The following is a 21,543-nucleotide window of genomic DNA, read 5'->3' on the forward strand; positions in this document are numbered from 1 at the left end:
GAACAGGAACTCCTTAAAAGAGATTAGCATCACTAGCGTGACTTTCTGTCTCAGAATGTCAACGATGTTGAATTCGTGTTATTTATGTTCAAGTTTTACAGGATTTTAGGAGAGTGTGAAAGGTCCTCCCCAGACAACCATATGCCTTTTTACACTTGTCTTTTTTTTTTGAACCTTGTGATACAGTTTTCATTCCCTGATGGTCTTCTGTTGTCACCTGCTGTTGGAGCTGACTTGTCACCCATGGTTGTAAGAAAACAAAACATCTTAGTGTGATGCCCATGTAGAATGAATTTAATAACTGCACTCACCTTTGGTGTCCTTCCAAATATAGGCAGTTTTAAAAACAGCCCTGAGGTGCATTTTTGTCAAGGTACCAGCTGTGGAAGGCAACTGTCAATACATATCTCAGGCTCGTTAAACACAAGTAACCAGCTAAGTTACTCAAAGGTTTAACACTGAGCACAAGATTTTGGCCTCCTTTTCCATGTGCTCCAGGTACCAGCAAATGTGAGCTCCTAAGGCTACAAAGTGAGTCACAAAGCAGCCAGTTTGGCCAAGGTAAATTAAAGACTCATGATGGGCCCAATGAACTGTGATGACAGCTACTACTGGGCGATGCTAAAATGTGTGAAAAGTGCTGGGTGAGAGGGCTGGAAGAAACAAAGAAAAAAAAAAAGAAGTTAAATTTTGCAGAGTCAAGTCTGGAGAAAAATATACTGTAGAGGAAAAGATTTGTAACAAGTTCTGGTAAGAGGTAGATCATTTCTGTGGTCACACTTCTCTATATGAAAAAAAAAATAAATCTAAACCTGAAGGCTGGATCTCTACCAGTTATACTGGCAAAAGGGTATAGCAGAGACAACTGCCTAAACAGCTGCATATGGACAGATGTACCCCTCCTGTTTTTTCTTGTGGCAGCTCTTTCCTCACTCAAACTTCTCTGTACAGAAGGCTAGAAAGAATTCCTTGCGTCCCCTGAAACAGAGTATCCATGAAGAACAATAATTTTTTTTTTCAAAAATGGAAATGATATTAATTGCAGGATTAAAAAAAAAAAAAAAGAAGAAAAAAAAAAGATTGTTGAATTAATATTTTGAGAAAAAAAAAATCTATGTAGATGCAGAAATTAAACTGATTTTTTGAAGTGTAAGAAGGGAAAAAACAGAACATTAAACATTTTAGTGGATATTTGTTTTCCCAGTGCCACACCTCACCTCTTAATCAAGAGTAGTAATACCAGTGTGAGAACACATGTAACACTCTTACTAGTTTGCAATTAAAACAAAACAGTATTTCATGTTTTTACACACAGTCACTTTTGCATTTCAAGAGTTTTCTTTGAAAATGAAAAATTAATGCATGCATTTTTATTATGGAGGTTTTGGGTTTGATTTATACCTTTTTAAAATAGCACAAGCTAGCACAGACTGAATTATTTTTGTTTATTTCCTGGTTTTTGAATTTTTCATTTTCAAGCCTTCATTCACAACAGTGAGGGCTGATTATACTAAAATTTATTTTTTAAATGAGCTGAGATTTCCACAATCACTTGAGGACTGGGTTTTTAAGTCCAGCATTAAATATTGTGATACCATTCATGCTATCTGAAAATACTGTTTCCTTCACAAGAATTATAAGAGAGCCAGTGCATGTTCCAGCAAGTAAAGTGAAGTGGTCTTATATGTGAGGGAAGTGGCAAAGAGAAAAATGAGCTAAAAAGGACACGTGTCCCATGGTTTCACAGCAACATACTGATACAGGATACCTGAACAGGACAAGCAGACCCACTGCCTAGATGGACTTATCTCACTTAACACATAGTCTTGTGACTTAAAGAAATAATTTTGGTAACAGCTTTTGCCAAGTAGGAATATCTACTGATTTAATTGGCCTGCTTGTCTGATCTGAGCAAATACTATTCCCTTGCATGCTGGTGCAGCAGTAATGCGATTTAGATAAAGAACTGTTGCCTGTTCGTTTCCTATCAGCCCAGCATTGCTATGAGAGAAAACAGAAGCAAAATCCTATCTGGAAACTCCTGAGGAACTGGGGATTAATTTCATGAGGAGCCTGGCACAGGACTTAATCACTACCAGATCATAGTGACTACTTGATGAATCCTACACTTACTTACAGAAGGATTAATTGAGTTGACACAAGAATATTCCATTTGCAGTGTAAACAAACAAGTAAAAAGAAGCTTATTTAGACATTCTTAGAGGAGTCAGATTAAACCTCCATCCTAGCAAAATGCAGATGTGATGCATCCCTTCTAATCTGTGTGATGGATAGGCAGCCTGTTTTACTGAGTAGCGTGACTTTTTGTACACTTAGCGACAATAAAGTACTCTGTTCTTGCTGCAGCGTTCAGTATCACAGACACGGGGAGAATGATTTTAACTGTGCTCTATAATAATGTTCCCCCTCTACCTCATTCTGTATCTTTTGGGGTTTCTTCAGAGCTATTGGAGTTACCTTAGTCAAATAGTTTTACAGTAAAGCATTACGAATTGTAGACCCTTAAAATTAGGAAAAGAATAAGTTAATAATAATAAATATTTATTTTCAGATGATGATTAAATAACTATTTTAATCAATAATATAACACTAAATTTAAATTAGTTCTTTCTGCTTTTGCATCTGACAGGTTGTTTGTGGGCATTACTACTATGGATTGAATCACAAAACCAGAAACTTTCTCACCTGAGATAGTTGTCAGTATTCAACTTTATGGGTTTAACTCTTTGGTTTAATACTGAGACATTTTGCCAATACACTTATCAGGAAATACTACCAGTGTGACCCCCAGGTCCTGAGGGTCCAGAGCACCCTCCAGAAGGGTGTATACTTTCATCTTTCAGTCTTTCTCATTCATGTGTCCCTTTACCCATTGTGGTCTTCAGGAGGCTACCCTAGCTCCTGCCCTGTGACAATTGCCTCTGAATAACCTAGCTGTCATCTTTGTGGAGCTTTGCAGAGCCCCAGCCCCAGTGTGCATTATATATCTTTGCAGGACTGAACTTCTCTTTGCCTCTATTCTCTTTCATTTGTTGCTGTCCCATGGCTGATATGATCCTGCAAGCATTTTGGGAGATATATTCCTCTGCACCCACTGGGCTTCTGTTTTTCAAGGTTGTTTTACCCATACACATTCATGTTTCTGTTGTTATTCCCAAGGGACTTTTACCAGAGAAAAAGCACCATTACGCTACATTCAGACCACTGTCAAGATTTATGATCAGGGAGGCTTGTTTTGATACTGTTTTTTCTGAGTCAGTCTGTGTTATCAATCTGTATAAAGGGGAAAGCAGCGTTGGCTATCTTACCTTGCTTTCAGCTCGCTGCTTCACATATCAATGTTATGAAGGCATTTCAGCTCGTATTTGTGAAGCGCCAGTAAAATGTTGAGCACCCTAGAAGTGTTGAAGATTAATGTATCTTGCCCTGCAGAGCACACGGCTACTTCAGGCAGACAGGACAGTCCAAACAGCTCTTGACAGCTCCTGGGTAAGCAAACAGCTAACATCAAGCAAACGCTCCTTGCATTTGTTTCTGCAAGCAACAGGCTGAGCGGCACCTGGCTGAAGGTCACCCTTCCTTCCGTGTGTGTCTGCTCCACAATGGTTTGGATCCTGATATGACTTGCCAGAAAAAAAGCTAAAGAAGCTGTCTTGATTCATATTTCTGTACATCCCTGACACATCTCTACCTTTATAGTACCTGCTAATGTGGGAACTGGACCACTGGACAACTGATGGTACAACAGCAATGGTGAGGTTGGAGACCACAGGGCTGGTGGGCAAAGATAGGTTTGTACTCCCCCTTGTGCTTTCTTCAGTCCCAGCTCTAATCCTGGCAGCACCTCGTTTGAGAAGTAACAGCCATGAGGGATGAAATACAGTTCCAGGATTGCCTTTTCTGCCTGCCAAAAAGCCTTGTGCAAGTGCTCTGAAATAAGCATGTAAAGAAACACATGTGTTTTTTCGTTGAGGAGCTGTGGACATGCTCACACCTGGAATGCCCCACCTCATCTCATCATTGAAATGGATTTGTACACTGTGTGCTTCCTACACTGCATCTCTCCGGGCAAGCCACAGGCACTTAGGTTGATTAGTGGTCTTTGAAATACAGTCTAATGAGTAATACAATCGGAAAGGAAGAAAGTAATTTGGAAAATGACAGAGAAGAACAACAGTACTTTTTAAACACTTTACTGCTGTTTTTGCTTCTGCTCAACATATTAATCAAGTTTAACAGCCAAATAAATAAACGATCCAGATTTTCTCAACAGTTTCATAGTAAACCACAGTTTTTGTTTGTTTGATTGTTTACTTGAAAAAAGTTACAAATATGGCTTACCACATTCTCACACGCTCAACAGCCATTTTTTGCACCTTCCACGAGATAGACATAGCCAGTGCAACTTGGGGTGCCTGAGGTCAGCAGAGGGCTGAGAGATTTGGTCAGAGTGCCAGAAGCCAGTCCCATATATAGTCACTGGAGACAAGTAATTATGATATCTGTCACTTAACTATGACATCTACTGTAAGATTGGATTCATTCACACTAAACAAAACATCTAAAATTCAGCCCATATTTAAGGATTTTTCAAGTCTGTGTTATATACATGGCTTAGCTACGTCTGATTTGCCTCCCCAGCAATCTTCTTGCCTACTTTGCCCCTGCCCAAAGCCAGTTCTGAGTCACAGTGTGAGTATTGTTTTGGGGAAGATAGTTTAGATTTCCTCTATCAGCTTGACATTTTTAATTGCATAGCATGGTACAGAATTACTAGACTGAGCATAATACGCCAAGTCAATAAGCCATGTATTACATATTTAACCTGAGGCTTCAGAAATCCATGTGTTTTTGTAGGTGTGTATCTCATATGTGCTTTGAAGCTCAGGACACCCATAGCTTAAGGGGACTGTACAGCTTAGTTATACACAGGCAGCCTTGTGAATTAATGGGACTCACAGTTTCTGTCCACACCTACAGTAATTTTCTTGTGGTTGGGAAATGTTCCTTTTTTTTTTTTTTTTTTTTTTTTTTTTTTTTTTTTCCTTCAGTATATGTGTGCATTAAAATATCTCAGAGAAACAGAAATAATGGCTCTATTTTGTGGCTCAACTCCAAAGGGGAGACTTCTGACAGGAGACTTTTTCTTGCTTGTACACCTGCAGAAGGGGCACCCACATCCCCTTTCTGTCCTTTAGGAGCTACTGCCAATTTGTGACACAAAACAAATTATGAGGCAGAGTGAAGGCGCTCTCTACCCATGAGAAAGAACGATCTGTGTTTTGTTCCCATGACCTTCAGATCAAACAAACATTAAAGATTTCCACAGATGTTTTCGGTTTGGCAGCTCACATGCCCCTCCCTGGGGCTCATCCCCTGCTGGCTCAGACTCATGGGATGGAGATGCTGCCACCTCCAGCACCCTTGCCAAGACAGAAGCTGCTGCCATCCTCCTAAATCTGTTGGCTCAGTGCTGACTCTGTGACCTCAATCAGTCAAAGTGAGCTGGTTTAGCGAGGCCCCTTCTGTATTTAAACTGTTTCGGTCAATCCTGTCTCATTTCAGCTGTGATAGGTAGAAGGGAGCTCTCACGGGCATGACGTGAGAGAGCAATAACCTCCAGGTGAGGACGTGCTCCCGTAGTGACGTGTACATATATATGTGCATGATGTCTCACAGAGACTGAACATGGATCAGCGGGCGGACCCTGCCTGGGAGGAGGACACAGTGTGTGACTTGTTAGGCACCTTGGGGAATCAGTAAATAAAAGTGTCTGGGAGATCTCGGTCTAGCAGAACATTCAAGTACCTGACAATTTTAATTAAATCAACAACTTGTTGACTTTGGTGGGACTGATGATGTGCCTCGACTTAAGGCTGTGTTTAAGTGCTTTGCTGGGTTCAGGTTTGAAATCTTAATTACTATTTAGCCTTGTATATTCTAAATCAGGTAAATGTGGAGAAAGCTGAAGGTGATACCACCCGTAACATGAATGCCACTAAACTTGTTTTGAAAGAAACAGGTAATTGCTGCCCAAGACAAAAAACGAACCATCTGTTTTGAGTAAAAACAAGCTTTATGGCTTCCTCTCCTCACTCACTTAAGACACTCTGCCATTGCTGTATTTTGCCTTGCTCATCTCCAATTCTCTCCCATTTGTTTTTCTTCCTTGTTTCACTGTTTTGGGAACTGGAGTTAAAAGGAAAGCAGAGCCCCTCTGAATCTGCAGCACACTGAATTCACCAGGACAAGCAGCCCTCCCCCTCTCCCAGTCCTGTTGTTTGCCAGCTGAGTGATAACATCAACAGTGCCCTTGTTCCTTGCTCTGTCCCACGAGTTTTCTCTCTTTTTTTTTTTTTCTTTTTTTTTTTTTTAACCTGTCACTAGCTTTAATTTCACATGCACCAGTGAACCACTGGTGCTCGATCTAAGCACCACACAAGAAAAGCTTTTATGCAGGCTGCAACCTGAGCTCCTGCAAACACATTGCGAGCTTCCAGCTGGTCAAGGTGCAGCTCCGCTCTCGTTTCCTTTTATCAGGGAGCTGCAGGGGACTGTACTAGGCAGACTATTTACTCTTGTCTGTATGCAGCCTTGCTGGCCTGTGTTATCAGGGGCAACACTTTATATTGGAGGTTGCCACCCAGTAACTAAACATGAGATAAGTTCTTGTGCCTAAAAATTACTTGTTCTTTGCAGAATAATGTAAGACCATGGGGGGATAATGCACTGTTCATTTAACAAAATGAGCTGGCAGGAGTCAAGCAGCAGAAGGTTTTCTACACTGATACTGAGTCACCCCATTCATTTTTAACCCTTCTCGGCTGCATAGCTATGGATTCAACATGGGGAAAAAAAAAAAAAGAGAAAGAAAAAAGAGTAGAGTGCCAGGATCTAGCTTCCCAAAGGAACATCACAGGCTATATTAGAAAGGCATAAACATCAGCCTTGATGCTGCTTCCTTACTGCTTGGTGTTTCAAAGAGGACTTTGAAAAGCAGTCCAACCCTCAGCAAAGGCTGGCACAGAAAATTAACTCTCTACAGTGAGCAGGAAGGTGAGAAAGACCAAACACCGTGAAAAGACCAAAAGGAGCAGAAGAAAATGACATGCAATGTGCAGGAAGAATATGAAAAGGCTATTAGGGCTGCTTCCTTTAGGGTTTATTCACTGCTGTATGTTACTGTTAATAAGAAGTAATTTTTGGAAGGAGATGGCTATGACTGCAATTGTGCTTCCACAACAAACTGAGGTGACTGTTTCTCCTTCTTGTTGGCTGCGAAGGAGATCAGCAGAGCTCTGTCTTAGCCTCTGATGTGAGGCACAAGTCCAAGCCTCTGTCCTCTTAATTACTTACCTTTTGTTGACACTCTGCATATTTAGTGAAGAGACATAAATATCTTTGCAATGTGTGGACATGATAGGCACTTTCTCGCTCAGTAGGGTCTCCCCTGGGAGTTCTCATCTAATATGCAGCCTTCTGCATTACACCAGCTTGGGAAAAATTATAGAGCTCTCTCTTTCATTGTAACCATGTCATGTAAAGCATCTGAATATGCCACCCTCTAAGAAGATGTGCCAGCTCCAAGAACCTCATTCAGATGTTTCAGATATGATAATGACCCATTTAAAGTACTAATCAAAATTAGATGACTTTCATATCTCCCTCAGCTTTAGAAAAGAATAATTACAGGCCAAATATAAATTTCATATTGCTTGATAAAACTTCTGCAGGAGGGAATTCTACAGAGGGTGTAGAGACCAGACATTTCTGAGCACATGAAAGAACCTAAAGCAGGACTTTGAAGTTTGACCTTCAGAGTGTATAATGATGCACTAGATGACAAAGGTGATAAATACCACAGGGTGAGACAAGATGTATTTAAGTGAGCATTTTTAGCCCCTCTTTGGCATTCTCTTCAGACATGCTTCTTATAAGAAGTATTTTCAAATGTATTATCACAGCTTTTCAGTGGCATTATTCTTTAAAATACTGCTTTCTTTTTCTCCATGCAGAGCAGCACACCACCAGTTATTTTATAGTCACATCCATTTCAGTGGTGTCATTTCCATTATAGCAGTGGAAAGGCCTGAGAAAGCTGAAGTGACAGTCAATACTTTTCTGAGAATTATGGGCCAAACATGTTCTTCTGAGCGTTATGCTAAAATCAATGGATGAACTAATTGGCTAGACATTACCATGAAAACTGGAATTCTAATTTCTTATTTTCCAGACTAAAAATTGCTCTTGCTTTCTCCTTCTGGATCATAGAATAGATGAGTTGGAAGGAACCTCTGGAGGTGTGTAGCCTGACCTTCCACTTCTTTGTACCCTCCCATCAGCTGTTTATGTACATTGATAAGATCCCTCTGAACCTTCCCTTCTCCAGCCTGAATGGTCTCAGCTTTCTCAGCCTCTCCTTCTAGGGCACATGCTCTCTTCACCATCTTCATGGCCCTTCATTGGGGGCCTCTCTTTGGTGTGTCCATTTCTTGTACTGAGGAGGCCAGAACATGACATGCTGTTCAGATGTGGTGCCACCAGTGATGAGCAAAGGGGAAGGATCACCTCCCTGAGTCTGTTGGCAACACTGCTATCAACCTTTCCTCCTTCAGTATTTCTGAATGTTCACTCTGTCCCAAGACCTGGGTCATTAATGACGTGTGAGATGGTGTGTAAAGTCCTGCTAAAGTCAAGATAAACACCCACTGTTACCTCCTCAACCACCATGACATTTCTTTCATTGTAGAAGGCTATCAGGTCAAGCACAATTTCTTCTTTGCAAATCCATATGGATTACTCCCAGCCACTTCCATGTTTTTCATATGTTTGGAAATATTTTCCAGGATTATTTGCTCCATCACCTTTCCCGTGATCAAGGTGAGGTTGACTGGGCTGTAGTTCCCTAGATCCTCCTTCTCACACTTCTTGAAGACAGTGACATTTTTGCTCTCTTCCAGTCCTCAGGAACCTTTCCCAATTGCCATGACATTTGAAAGATAATGAAATGTTGTCTAAGATAACAATTGAGAATGGCCTTATAGCAACATTGGCCAGCTTCCTTGTGGGTGCATCCCATCAGAGCCCATTGTCTTGTGCCTGTCTGGTGTGTTTACATGTTTCCTAAATGATCCTCCTCCAGCAAGGGAAAGCCTATCCTAGTCTTTCTCAGGGACCTGGAATAGCTGAAAGCTAATGCCAGTAAAGACCAAAGTGAAGAAGAGATTTGGTACCTCATACTGTTGACTATCTTGACCTCTGTCACCAGCTGCCCTGCCCCATTCAGCAGAAGGCCCACATGTTTCCTAGTCTTCCCTCTGCTTCTGAGAAGACTTGCAAAAGACCTTCTTGTTGCCTTGTATATCCCCCACCAGATTTAGCTCTAGGTGAGCTTTGGCTTTCCTAACCCCATCTCTGCATGCTCCAGCAGCATCTATAGGTTGTGATCCTTTTTGTCTCACTTCTTCCTCTCAGTATCCAGAACCCCACCATCTCATGGCCACATAGCCAAAGCTGCACCTGGCCTTCTCATTCCTAAGCAGTTTTTCCACTTGTGTAAGCATGAGGTCCAGAATAACACTTCCCCTCATCAGATCTTGTTTCTGACCTGCATAATCCTCAGTGGGCGAAGGCAGCCAGATCTCCTCAGGGAAGTCCCAGAAATAAGGCAAACCTTACAGGCACTTGTCACAGACAGGGAGCATGGTGAAGGCAAGGTGGGTTTCTCCACATTCCTTACTCCCCGCATGGGATCTTGGTTCAAGGACCCAGCACAGCAGAACAAAATGATATCACATAATTCATGTTGCCCATGTATGGCATGAAGCTTTTTCTGAAAGCCACTCTGGCACCCTCAGTAAGGGTTGTTCTGGCACTGGCCCCATGCCCCAGGTGCTTGCTTCACAAACTGCTCTATGTAACAGGAACTTGCTAGGCTGGGGAAGGGTGAGACATGGCACAGGTGTTTTGAAGACCTTTAGGTAAAGGAACAGAAAAATCTGACATCCCAGGAGCTTTGCAGTGCTTATGTCAGGGACCAATACTAATACACTGAGAGCACATTTGAAATTCTGAGGCTTTCACTTGTTGGATCAATTCAATCTTTGTTATGTAGAACTGTGTGTGCTCTGCATGAACGCTTGGTGGTGGAAAATTGGAGGGCTGCTGAACTATGAGATGCAAAAGGCCAGTTTCCAGAAATAAGCTCACAATGGATGTTGTGATTGTCTGAGGAAGAGGACACAGCCTTGCATCCGGATCTCTGCACAGTGCAGAATGCATGAACCAATTGAAGAGAACTCTCTGAGGACACCATAAAGGCTTTCCAAACTGAGTGCTGCAGGAGATGGGCATTGAATAGTCCGTTGGAGATTACAACCGGAGCTTCCCTCATAATCCAAGATAGAAGTTAACAACTTTACACCTGTTAACACTGGTATTTCTGCATGAGCTTGAGACTCAGTCCTTCCTCCTTACTGTTCTTTTCCAACTTCTTTCAAGCTACTTTTCCCAACTGTCAAACGTTCTCAAATTTTCCGTCCTCTCTCCATAACGAAAGACAGTTGATTTCCTCATCTAGTGCCATAACATAGAGTCTAACTTTTGAGTCTTTGCCTAATATAAACTCTCATCAAAAAACACCTGCCTATGTGGAAATAAATTTCTAGTTGTGTAGTTTGCCTAACCTAAGTTCCTGAATTGCACTCACTGCCAGACCCTTGGTGAAGCAATACCGCTGTGATGAGGATGTTACAAGGGGGCACTAGTTCTCACTGGTTTGCCACACTTCTCATCAAGGCACTCAGACACAAACCTACATGCCCTACTGAGTCATTTATGTTTTGGGAATGCCCTCTGTGCCCTGGTTGAAGTCATCCTTAACTCTGAGTGCCAGCACAACAAGTGATGTGCTTTCTGCAGAGGGCATGCCACAGGAGCGGTAATGTAAGATGTTCTCCCCAGTTCTCAGGCTTTGAATTGTGTGGAGGAAAAAGCTTTTACTCCCTGCTTATATCTTTGGGGCAAGTGTGTTTTTTTCTGCCTGGGGACCCAATATAACGTGCATCTGATCTGGGATATCTGCAGGCCTGGCAATATGGGGTCCCTGTGTGTCCAGTGCAGCCCATGGAGCTCAGCTAAAAGATCAGTACAGGTGTATAACCATGCTCATAATTTTTACACATGCTTATCTTTTTCTATCTAAGGTATGAAAGATGATTTAACAGTGCAACTAATGAATAGTTTTGTGCTCCCTATGTTGTTCAAGGCTCAGTCATTTCTTCCAGATTACGCAAAACACTCCAAAATATCATTGATGTCCTTTTGAATGCCTCATATTTTATTTCTTAATTATTTTACGTGCCTCCTATTAGTTAGCCATGACTAGCTTGCACATGTTTGTGGATTGCACTGACTGCACTGTAACACGCACATACCTGAATAATACATGGCATGATTAATGGTGAGCTCTTCCTGAACACAAGCTCTGCTGATGGAGAGATTGAGTGCAGCTATCTGGGTGACCTAAATTGCTTCACGAGCCGTGGCTGCTAAGAGAGAGTGAATAAGTGAAGGCATTATGAAATCATGTTTTCCTTTGTGGTAGCTAAAAATGGATCCAGCAAAATAATACAGACTCCAGGCTTGCTGTGGGGTGTGGTGAATTTGTATATTTGCAGTTTCTCACAGGAATGGAGTAAAAATATCCCTTCTCTGAAGGGCTACTTCACTGAATAGTAAGAGGATTGAGCAAGAACTCTATCATCTTGCTGAAGGAAACATTTCCTAGTTGTCTTGCCCTCTGCCAATGGACATTTTCTCAACTGTTTCATACCAAAAGGTTTGCGGTAACAGTCACTGTGTACTTCAGGTACACACAGCCACAGCTCACTCGCTGTGCCATATGCCTGCTGGCAGCCCCTGGCCCCCAGCATCGGCAGAAGCAGAGGAGCTGCATTGAAAGAACAGGCCAGAAAGCTTTGAGCATCCTGAATTGTCACTGATAATGTGATGGACCATCATATTTCAGGTCTTTGGAAGAATTTTCTGCACCCGAAGGATACAAAATATAGTGACTGTTGTAGTTAGATCAGGATATATTGCCTCTTAGTTAAAAATACAAAGGAAAACAGGATTACATCTAACATAGTAAGCAAGCACTCTATGGCTTTGCACCTAGATTTGTACACTTGTTTTTTCTTGTTTACAGTCAGTATATATATGAGGCCCTTAACTGGTTAAGAAAAGTGCCAAGGAGTAAAGAGAATTTGCAAAACATCATTTTGAAATACTGGCAGTGTGTGTGTGTGTGTGTGTGTGTATTTTGGAGTGTCCTAAATTCTCAAAAACAAACAAACAAGCCACCAAAATTATCAAAGACATTTAGATACATCTCCTATTATACCAGGGAAATTAAGATTTTATATATATATATATATATATATATATATATATATATTTATTATTATTATTATTATTATTTTTATTTTTATTTTTTTTTTTTACTGTGGTAAGGGTACATCGAATCCCACAGCCCTTCAGAAGAGAAAAAAAGAATTTTGATAACACCTTCCATGGACTGGGGAAGTTGTCAACCAAGTAAATGTGGAATTAAAAGGCTGTATTCCCATTTCACATTTTTTGCCCTAAGCAAAAACTAAGGTTTGGCACCCTTAAATTTGTATTGCTGAGTGTTCTTATGATTGTGGTAGCTCAGCTGCAGCAAAATCAGTCATCCTCAGAAGAGCACTGATAGCTAGGTCTATAGCCTGTGTAACTCTAGAAAAGACCTTTGAACATTTTATTTCCAGCATCCCAGTTGATGAGTGTGTAGAATTCATTTGGGTTTACGGGACACTGAGGGGATCCCTACAGTGCCAAATCCAATATTAGGCCACCTAGTCATGTTCATTCTTGTTCCTTTCAGAAAGCAGTTTTTGCATTTGTTTTTATTCCTTCTGGAAAAAGATCAAATTGTGGTCTTACTTCTCCTTTGGCTGAAGTGATAGAGTGGGGTTAGCAGTGGACGTAGATTATGCTGCTACATTTTAGAAGAAAGCTCTCAAAATTGTCAATTATTTCAAAAACATTGAAACTAAACATTTCAGCATTTCTAGCTTTCTGATGTTGTACAAAATATAAGAATCCATTCGTATCCATTCAATATCCATGGTGAAAATTTTCTTTTCCTAAGATGAATAGTTTATTTTCTGATATACAAGTGTTGACTGTCTTGCCAGTGTGATGTATCCCATACAAATAATTAGCAATCCTGTGATTATTTGCAATTTAAGAAGAACATCAATACTGTGAAGAGTTCATCAGTGTGACCTTTCTCTTTGGCTCACTGCCTAATTAGGAACATTCCTCTGATCATCTTCCACATCAGCAGGCTTTGGTGCTTCTGTTATGTAAACACATGTGGAAGTGGCTATACATATCAAAGTGATTATTAAATCATTAATGTCTGCAATCCCCAGAAATGTTTGTGTTGCTCATATTCATTTTAATTGCTAACTAGACAGTGTTAATTAGGGGAAATCCATGATACTGTAATTGGACTGTCTGCTTTTCTCTTACAGTGATGAAACTCTCCTAGGAAAGTCACTGAGGAATTCTGAAGAGAAATTGCTCCTAGTGAGCCATGCATACAATGGAATGGATAGAGATATGATAAAATCATCATTTAATGATTTAGAAAGTGGTTCATGTTTTAACGTTATTTATTGGTCTACATCTGTCTGTCTATTCTTTCACAAACCCACATTGCTCTGCAAAAAGGGACAGGTATTCCAGTTCTTCAGAAGGGAAGAGAGTTTGCATGTGGTTGTGTTTTTTTTTCAGGTTGTTTGTAGTGTTTTTAGATTGCATTAAATTTTTATTGGTTGATAGATCAGAAATTGGATGAGGGAAGCAAATGGGTCTGCCAAAAAGAATAAATAAATGAGAATTAATAAAAGAAAAGAGGAGAAATATTGATGCATTTCATAGTTCTCTTACATGCTTGGATCTCTTCAAAGAATGAATCTTATCAAAAAGAGACTGGAAATATTTGTCATTGTGAACTGCACTCTTATTGATTTATTTTAAAGCTTGGTTCAAATCCATATAACCATTTGGTGACATAATGTACTTTCCCTCCAGCACTGCTAATACAGAAGCATTGAAAGAATAGTGGAAGCCTGCCCAGAATATTAAATATTGAATGCATGTCTATAGATTCACATATGGTATTTATGATCAGGAACCCAAACCAAAATTCTCAGAATTTTGAACTACCAGCAACAGGAGACAGACTGCAAGGAGGAGTTTTATCCTGCATTTCTGCAAAAAATGGACCACCGGATGCCTCTGAATTTGGCCTTTCTCAACCACATGTATTATGAATCCTTGTTAACTTTCAAAAATCTTTGTCCCACACTTGTATTGAGGCATTAAAATATGACCCTTCCTTTTTTTTTTTTTTTTTTCCGGAACTTGAAGAACTTTCACAACAGTTCATGCCTTTAATGAGGGCTATGGTTGAGAAATTAAGTTGCCTAACTACAGATTAAGGTATCTAGCAGTATTTTGAAAGTGTTGGCTTTGTTTTAACTTGGTGCTTGTTCACTTTACTATAGCTATCTGTCATTACTTTATATCTCATAGAACGCAAACTGCTTTCACTGCAAATATATTTTTATTTCATGTTTGTGCAACATCAAGCAGTGCGGGCACTTCTGGGCACAGTCTGGGCACATGTGGTTTCAAGGCATGTATGGTGCAGAGAGCAGCAACCTACAGCTTTGGGTGTAATCTGAGTTTTGTTGACATGTTAGCCACAGCACAAAGCCTGGTACAAAGTAGATGGCTGCCTGGTTGATTCACAAAAGTATTGAAAGTTGTTGCAGCTACATGTTTTGTTATTCACAGCTTTTAATCTTTGCCAATTTAGTTGATTTTTCTTCCTCAGAAAGTACGTGTGTTTTCTAAAGCCAACAAAAGAAGACTACAAAACTAACCAGTTCAAAAGACTTCAGAGAAAGAATTGAATTTATAATAAAGAGAGAAGAGTCCTTAGGTCTGAAGAGCAGAGGAAAAGAGCTGAAAAGCTCTCAGAAAGCCACTAGTTAATTCTTATTAGACAATAATACAAGGGATTAAAGTGATTTTTAATAGCCTATTATTATTACAAGCCTTTATTTCTGTAATAAAATAGACCATTATTCTGTCTGTACAAATCCTCACATGACATAATGTCACATATGTCAAAATGTTTTTCTCCACTCCTTTGATCAGCAATTCGCTTTTAAAATTATCTCCTCTCAGCTCCTTTGATCACCTTTGACCGACTGCTACAGCAAGGAGCACTAGCACATTGAGAAGAGCAGGAGAAATCTCAGGATACAAAACACATTTATATGAAATGCAATGTAGACATATCTCCAAAGCAGAAAGTCAAAATAAAAGATATATATGCTAGTGCAAGGAGCAGAAGCAAGCAAAATTGTCTGGTGTCTCTCTGGTGCTGCAATTCATACATTGCCTTGGGGTTTCAACAAACAGCATGAACCTTGGTGGCTAGAAATCAATAATATAGATTTCATCTGCAAACAGATGCAATCTCTGCCCCTTTATGGGAGGAGCAGCTAATACCTCAGGCAAATACAGTGCATGACTTTCAGGTGCGCCTAGCATTTCCATGGGGAGCATTGCATAACGTTGCTAACAGCTTTATTTTCATAATAAACCCAATGAAATAATCCAAGGGAAAAGAATGCTGGGGGAGGACAAATTCAGGAGCAAAGCATAAAACAACTGATTCCTAAACAGTTTATGAAAATCATGTAAGTAAGGCTTTAGGAAATGTTAACAGAAGAGTATCATTTACCAGAGAGGATAGTGGGGTATATGACACCCCTTGAGCTACCAACAAGTCATGGGCTTTGTTTTAAAGTATTCTATGGATTTTTATTTCCTAGCCACTTTTATTTCAGCCTGATATTGCCTCCCTCCCTTCTCTCCCTTCTTCTCAGTGTTGATTTTTTCTTTTTGTTTCTGTCTTTCTTTCTTCCCCTATTTTTCCCTATATTTATCTTGTGGATACAAATATTTACCCTTTAATATCTGCAGGTGATTTCTCCATTTTGATGTAGTTTTCATTTCTTTCTCCTCAGTTTTCCACCTGGAAATAAAGATAGCGTTTCTTAATAGCCTGACGGGAAGTTAAAACGTTCCTGGATGATTTAAGAGTGCTTCATGACAGACATAAAAGCAGGGATAAAACAATAGTTATGGAGAGGACTTATAGCTGTTAGAAGAAAAAGATATCTACAGGTGAAATTGCCTTTACTTCCCTGTTTGATGCAAGCCATGTCTAACACGTTTTATCATGGTACACATAAATCACAAGACCTGTCTTTTTTTTTTTTTTTTTTTTTTCCTTTTGACTATAGTACAATTGTGAAAACTGCAAACAGATTAAGACTTTTGTTCCAAAGTGTCTTTCACTTCGTTACACATTAATAGCTGCAGTAGTTGTACATTCACATATTAAGATATTATCCAATTTTAGAGTTAATATGAAAGCTTCCTTTTCAATGCATTACCTCTGAAAGTAGTAGCATAAAATTTTCCTGGAGACAAATAAATTAATCTTTATATAGCACTCCAATGGCTTATAAGTTATTTCTCTGACTGGAATGTTAACAAATATTACACTTTAATATTAACAGACTACAGAATGTGCATTCATATGTCGAGGTTTTAAGACTGATGGGGTAATGTGCCTACACTCAGTAGAACAGTCTTTTACATTAATGAGAAAATGAGAGCTATCTAAACCCTTGTCACAACAGTTCTGGTCCTTACCTATAAAAAAAAAAAAAAAAAAAAAAAAGTTACATATTGGATACCCCTTCAAAATATTTATTGTTCTTTGAAGTTCACTTGAAAAAGTTATAACAAATTACGTTCAACTTTTAAATGGGATTTGTTGTTGTTGTCATTCTAAATTCATAAACAGTTCTAAATGTATTTCTCTTTGGGCTGGATGTACTCTGGTTGTACTGCTTCCTCCACTATGTATTGTGATGTTTCGTTTTGACCTGCAGTTGTTCCTCCTGGCAAATATATATTGATTGCACAGATTTGTTACTTAGAGGGAAGAGTCAAAAAATTTGGTGGGAAAATTTATTCAGTACTTTTGTGAAAAACATGAACTCAGTAAAACTCGCATTTTTTATTTCTGTTGGAAGATTTTTTTATCAGCCTTACCATTTTGATATCTACATTTGTGTACACTAATGACTCACACATCCTTTCCCTGCCAATTTTCAACACCTTTACTATTGTTTTCACAAACGGCTCTTTCCTCTTTCATTCTGAAATATACAAAGGCAGTTGTAATCAATCCTTGCCTTGACTTTCCTTGCCTTTCCAACGATAGCTTTGTTTTTTTGGCGTAAGGCCCAGGTCTTTTCTGAGATAGTAGCAAACCACTTGATCTTTCAGATTTGTCTCCTGTGTTGTGCTGTATCAAAGGGATATACCAAATGTCACCACGGCTCAGTTAGCACCATCTTAAACTGCAGGTTGAGAGTTTAAAATGACCTTAAGAAAACAGACTGAAAGCAGCAGCGAAGAAGTGGTACTAGACAGCCACACTCTCCATAAGTTAATCAGTACACCAAATGCTGAGTTTATCTTTAACTAATTTGTCTATTCCTAAGGAAGTACGTATACATTTTACACTTCCTCTCCATATAAAAATATAACTGTTATCCCATATTTCCTAAGCTCAATCTAGCTTGAAGGAACCCAAATTTTTTTTCCCACATGGGGATTTTCTGCCAATTAATATCCTGTTTCCACAGTGTTTCTTCTGGGGAATTTTGGATTTGAAATATTTTGGGTTCGCCATACTCAGGCTTCTTCCAGCCACACATTTTTGGGGATTTTCAGAAATAGTAGCCACTCTGACCAAAAAGTTATATCTCAAGAAAAGACTGAAAAGAAAATACAAAATCACAACCCCTCCCTAAAAATGCCAGTAGCATTATGGGTTCAGATACTGAATTCATGATGACCTCTTAAATTATGAATGTCGTCTGAAGGTAGGATTCCTCTTGTCTAACTTTAACTTGCCAAAGGATAGTAGTCTAGTCTAATCTAGTCATCTAGCCTCCTGATGCAATCAGCAATGAAACATAGGTAGCTCCAGAAATGAGTCATTCTTAATAGTATTCCTAATCTTTAGATAGATGGGATGTGTCACTGACGCTGGGGTGAGTAGCCTCGGCTAGGGGGGTTAAAGACAGGTGAGATGTGTAGTGCTGCTGGATATTGTTTGTGTTAGCCTGCCCCAGTAACAAAGCAGCACGCCTTAGCTGTAAACTGCCTACAGGCTAGGCTGCATCACTCCTCGATGGGAGCACCTGGACAGTCACGGCAGCTCAAGGACAAGAGCTGGCACGTTACACTGCTGAGGCCTCGTCATGTGGTTGAACCCTCAGTACCAGCATCTGTTTGTAAAAGTGGCTCTGAGATACTTCTGATAAAGAGAGTTATGACTCCGCAAGGTTGTGAGTGCTTTTGAAATGTTACACCATTTCAAGGAGCTCAGGCTATTACCAAATACCTTTGCGGCCCTCCTCTTGGCCGTAGTAGCATGTGGCTCTTTCTACCTGAAGGTACCACCATTAATTAATTAGTGAATCACACTGGCAACCTTTGAGCCTGAGAAGAAAAACACCATATAAAAGCAATGTCTAGTCCTAAAGACTTCGTTAAAATGGTTTCTCACATCAGCTCTGTTTTACCTCAGAAGCTCAGCAGCCTCATGCACAATAGCAGACCCATCCTTACTATCCATAATGAATTCAAATAGTCCAGGTGATCTCTCATTTTATCCATGATGCATTTTTCTTGTATCCCCCCACACAATTGAAAATCCCATCACCACAATTACATCTTATTCTTTCCACAGTCTGGGAGCTTCCTGGTTCACCTCATCCTTGCAGTTTTAACTGAGAAATCTTATTGAACTGACTTCGTTTTCACTTTCTTCACCTATGCTGTCTTTTCTCTTACCTGTGATGGATTTGGTGCTATGCTGAACACGTCTCCCTATGGACAACATCCACTTGGTTGAGTGTTTTGTGTTTCCTGTTTGTCATCTTTCTCTCCATTTGATTTCACTCAGAACTGCACGTATTTACTTCCTCCTCTGATAGAATTTGTTAACTACACTTAATGTTTCATACTTTGTTGTAGTGGCAAAGTTGTAATCCTGATTATTCATCTACCAACAGATCACCCCCAGCTGTCTTTGAGTTCAGCCACAACAAAAAGAAGCACAAGAGAAAGCTGCAGGAAATGAACATCATGGGATTCTTAATAATGAGGATGTTTGTAGTGAGCAATGTTTTTGTTTTGCTGTCATGCCCAGGACCTTATCATGCTACATACTATGTACACCTACTACAAAGCACAGCACTTGCCCATGGCCAGACACACCACGTGATGTAAGTCCTTTGAAACACTCATGCGTCCTCCACTGAACCATGAGCTTGGATGAAGACCAGGCTTGAAGCAAAATGTAAAGTGGACGACAACTGGCATCCTTCTTTTTCTTGTCCAGAATCAATATCTGAACAATTGAAAATGTTTGAATGTTTTTTATCTGGATCATAACTTTGTTTAGAGAACCATGAAAAAGGTTTTCATCAAAAGATTAGAGGTGATTTTTTTTCCCTGATAAACACATAAAAGAATGATGATTAAAATCAAGAGTCGTTGGTTAGCATTTGTTTTGATGAGAGGCAAGCTGTGTCTTTCCAGAAAGTTCAGGAGATACCTTTCAGCTGGTTCCCAAACAGAACCATTTCAGGTTCATTTATGCTTTCAGTCGTACTCTTGCAAAGCCCAACTGTTCGCTAGAACTGGACTGATTTTTATTTATTATTAATATTATTATTATTATTATCATCATCATCATCATCATTATTATCATTATTATTATTTGGCCACACTGAAGTTCCTAGAAGGTTTAGACCACATTTTACCTTGAAAAGATTTGTAATTTGCCATTTGCTTTTGCAGTAGCTGCACTCAGAGCTCTTTGCAGACAAATAAAATGTCACACAACAGCTCTGAGAAACTTATTTAAGTGAGCTAAAGACAAGCCAAGGGTGATGTTACAAACAGATGTCAACAATGAAAAGAGGGAAAATAATGAAAAAAAGATATGCTAAGTTATGCAGGAAGGGCTGTGTACCTGAAAATGGACGGCAGACTTGGCCTCTAACACAGTAAGCTGCTGCTTAACTATGCACCTTATTCACTTCTCATCTGTTTGCACATTTAGTTTCCTGTTCCTTGGGGTAGGGGCAAATAAAGATTGAACAGAAGATTATAACTGGAAATATTACTCAGAAAAAAAAAAAAAGACTACAAGAATGAGGATAGATAGAATAGTGCCTTGGGTAACATAATCAGCACATGAATGAGAGCAGTGGAAAAGTAAACACAGAAAGGGACCGTCATAGAGGGCACAAGATGAGCAATTCGAACTGGTGAGTAACTGTGGAAGTTGCGAAGGCTCCTACTCACCATGGAGAAAAACAGTGATGCAAGAAGAGGTTGGGTTGACAGGAAGGAGTAAGGCCAGCATTCCCATTAGTTTGCTCAGTTGTGCCTGTATCTTTGTATGAGGGATTACATCTTGGCTCTGGTTGGTTCAGCACTGTTTCATGCTGATCATCATCTGATGAATAATAATGTGTTTTTGTGGCTAGCTGTCAGTGACTACCACCCTCTGCCTCTTTCTGTAGCCAATGAAAAAGAATATAAAACTGTTACACCCATGGGACTGTTGGTTGGCAAACTATGAAATACAAACAACCAAAGCTCTTAGATTTTTTAAAAACATATTAATCACTGAGGCAATCGAACACCCCTACAAATGTGCAAACTAATTTCACAGGATTTTATATTCTTTGAGGAGTTAAACTGATTTATGGATATAGATATATGTGACTTATTTTGATCCAGAAGTTGTTTTGTCTTTGAAACTCTTTAGTCACGAAGACCTCCCTGGACTTAACCGCCTCTTACATCATTACCTGCAGATGAGAAGAGTGGTCATTTCTAATCCTATTTTGCAATGTTCCACTTAGGTCGATTGATCTATTACCCTTTACTCCATCAGGATAAATCTAGGGTAAATATAACTAAACCCCTCCAGTATTCAGAGGCATCTCTTTAAGGGTAATGCTAAGCACTATATTTGCTTGTTCGGATGCCAATGACATGCAGTTCTTTGCCAAATGGTCTTGCAGATACTGTTACCATTGTGTGTTCAGAATGCACCATCTACAAAACACCTGAAGAGTTTTTTTTCCAGTCTCTAAGTCTTTGCAGAGCTTCTTTCTAACACCTATTTACTACTGAGAGATGAATCAAAAGAGAAGCAGTGAATCAGTAAGCTGTGGAGTTTAAGAGGTTCCGTACACCAGACACTCCAAGAACAGGAGCTTGCAAATC

Source organism: Anas platyrhynchos, chromosome 3 (assembly GCF_047663525.1).
Source record: "Anas platyrhynchos isolate ZD024472 breed Pekin duck chromosome 3, IASCAAS_PekinDuck_T2T, whole genome shotgun sequence".
NCBI lineage: Eukaryota > Metazoa > Chordata > Aves > Anseriformes > Anatidae > Anas > Anas platyrhynchos.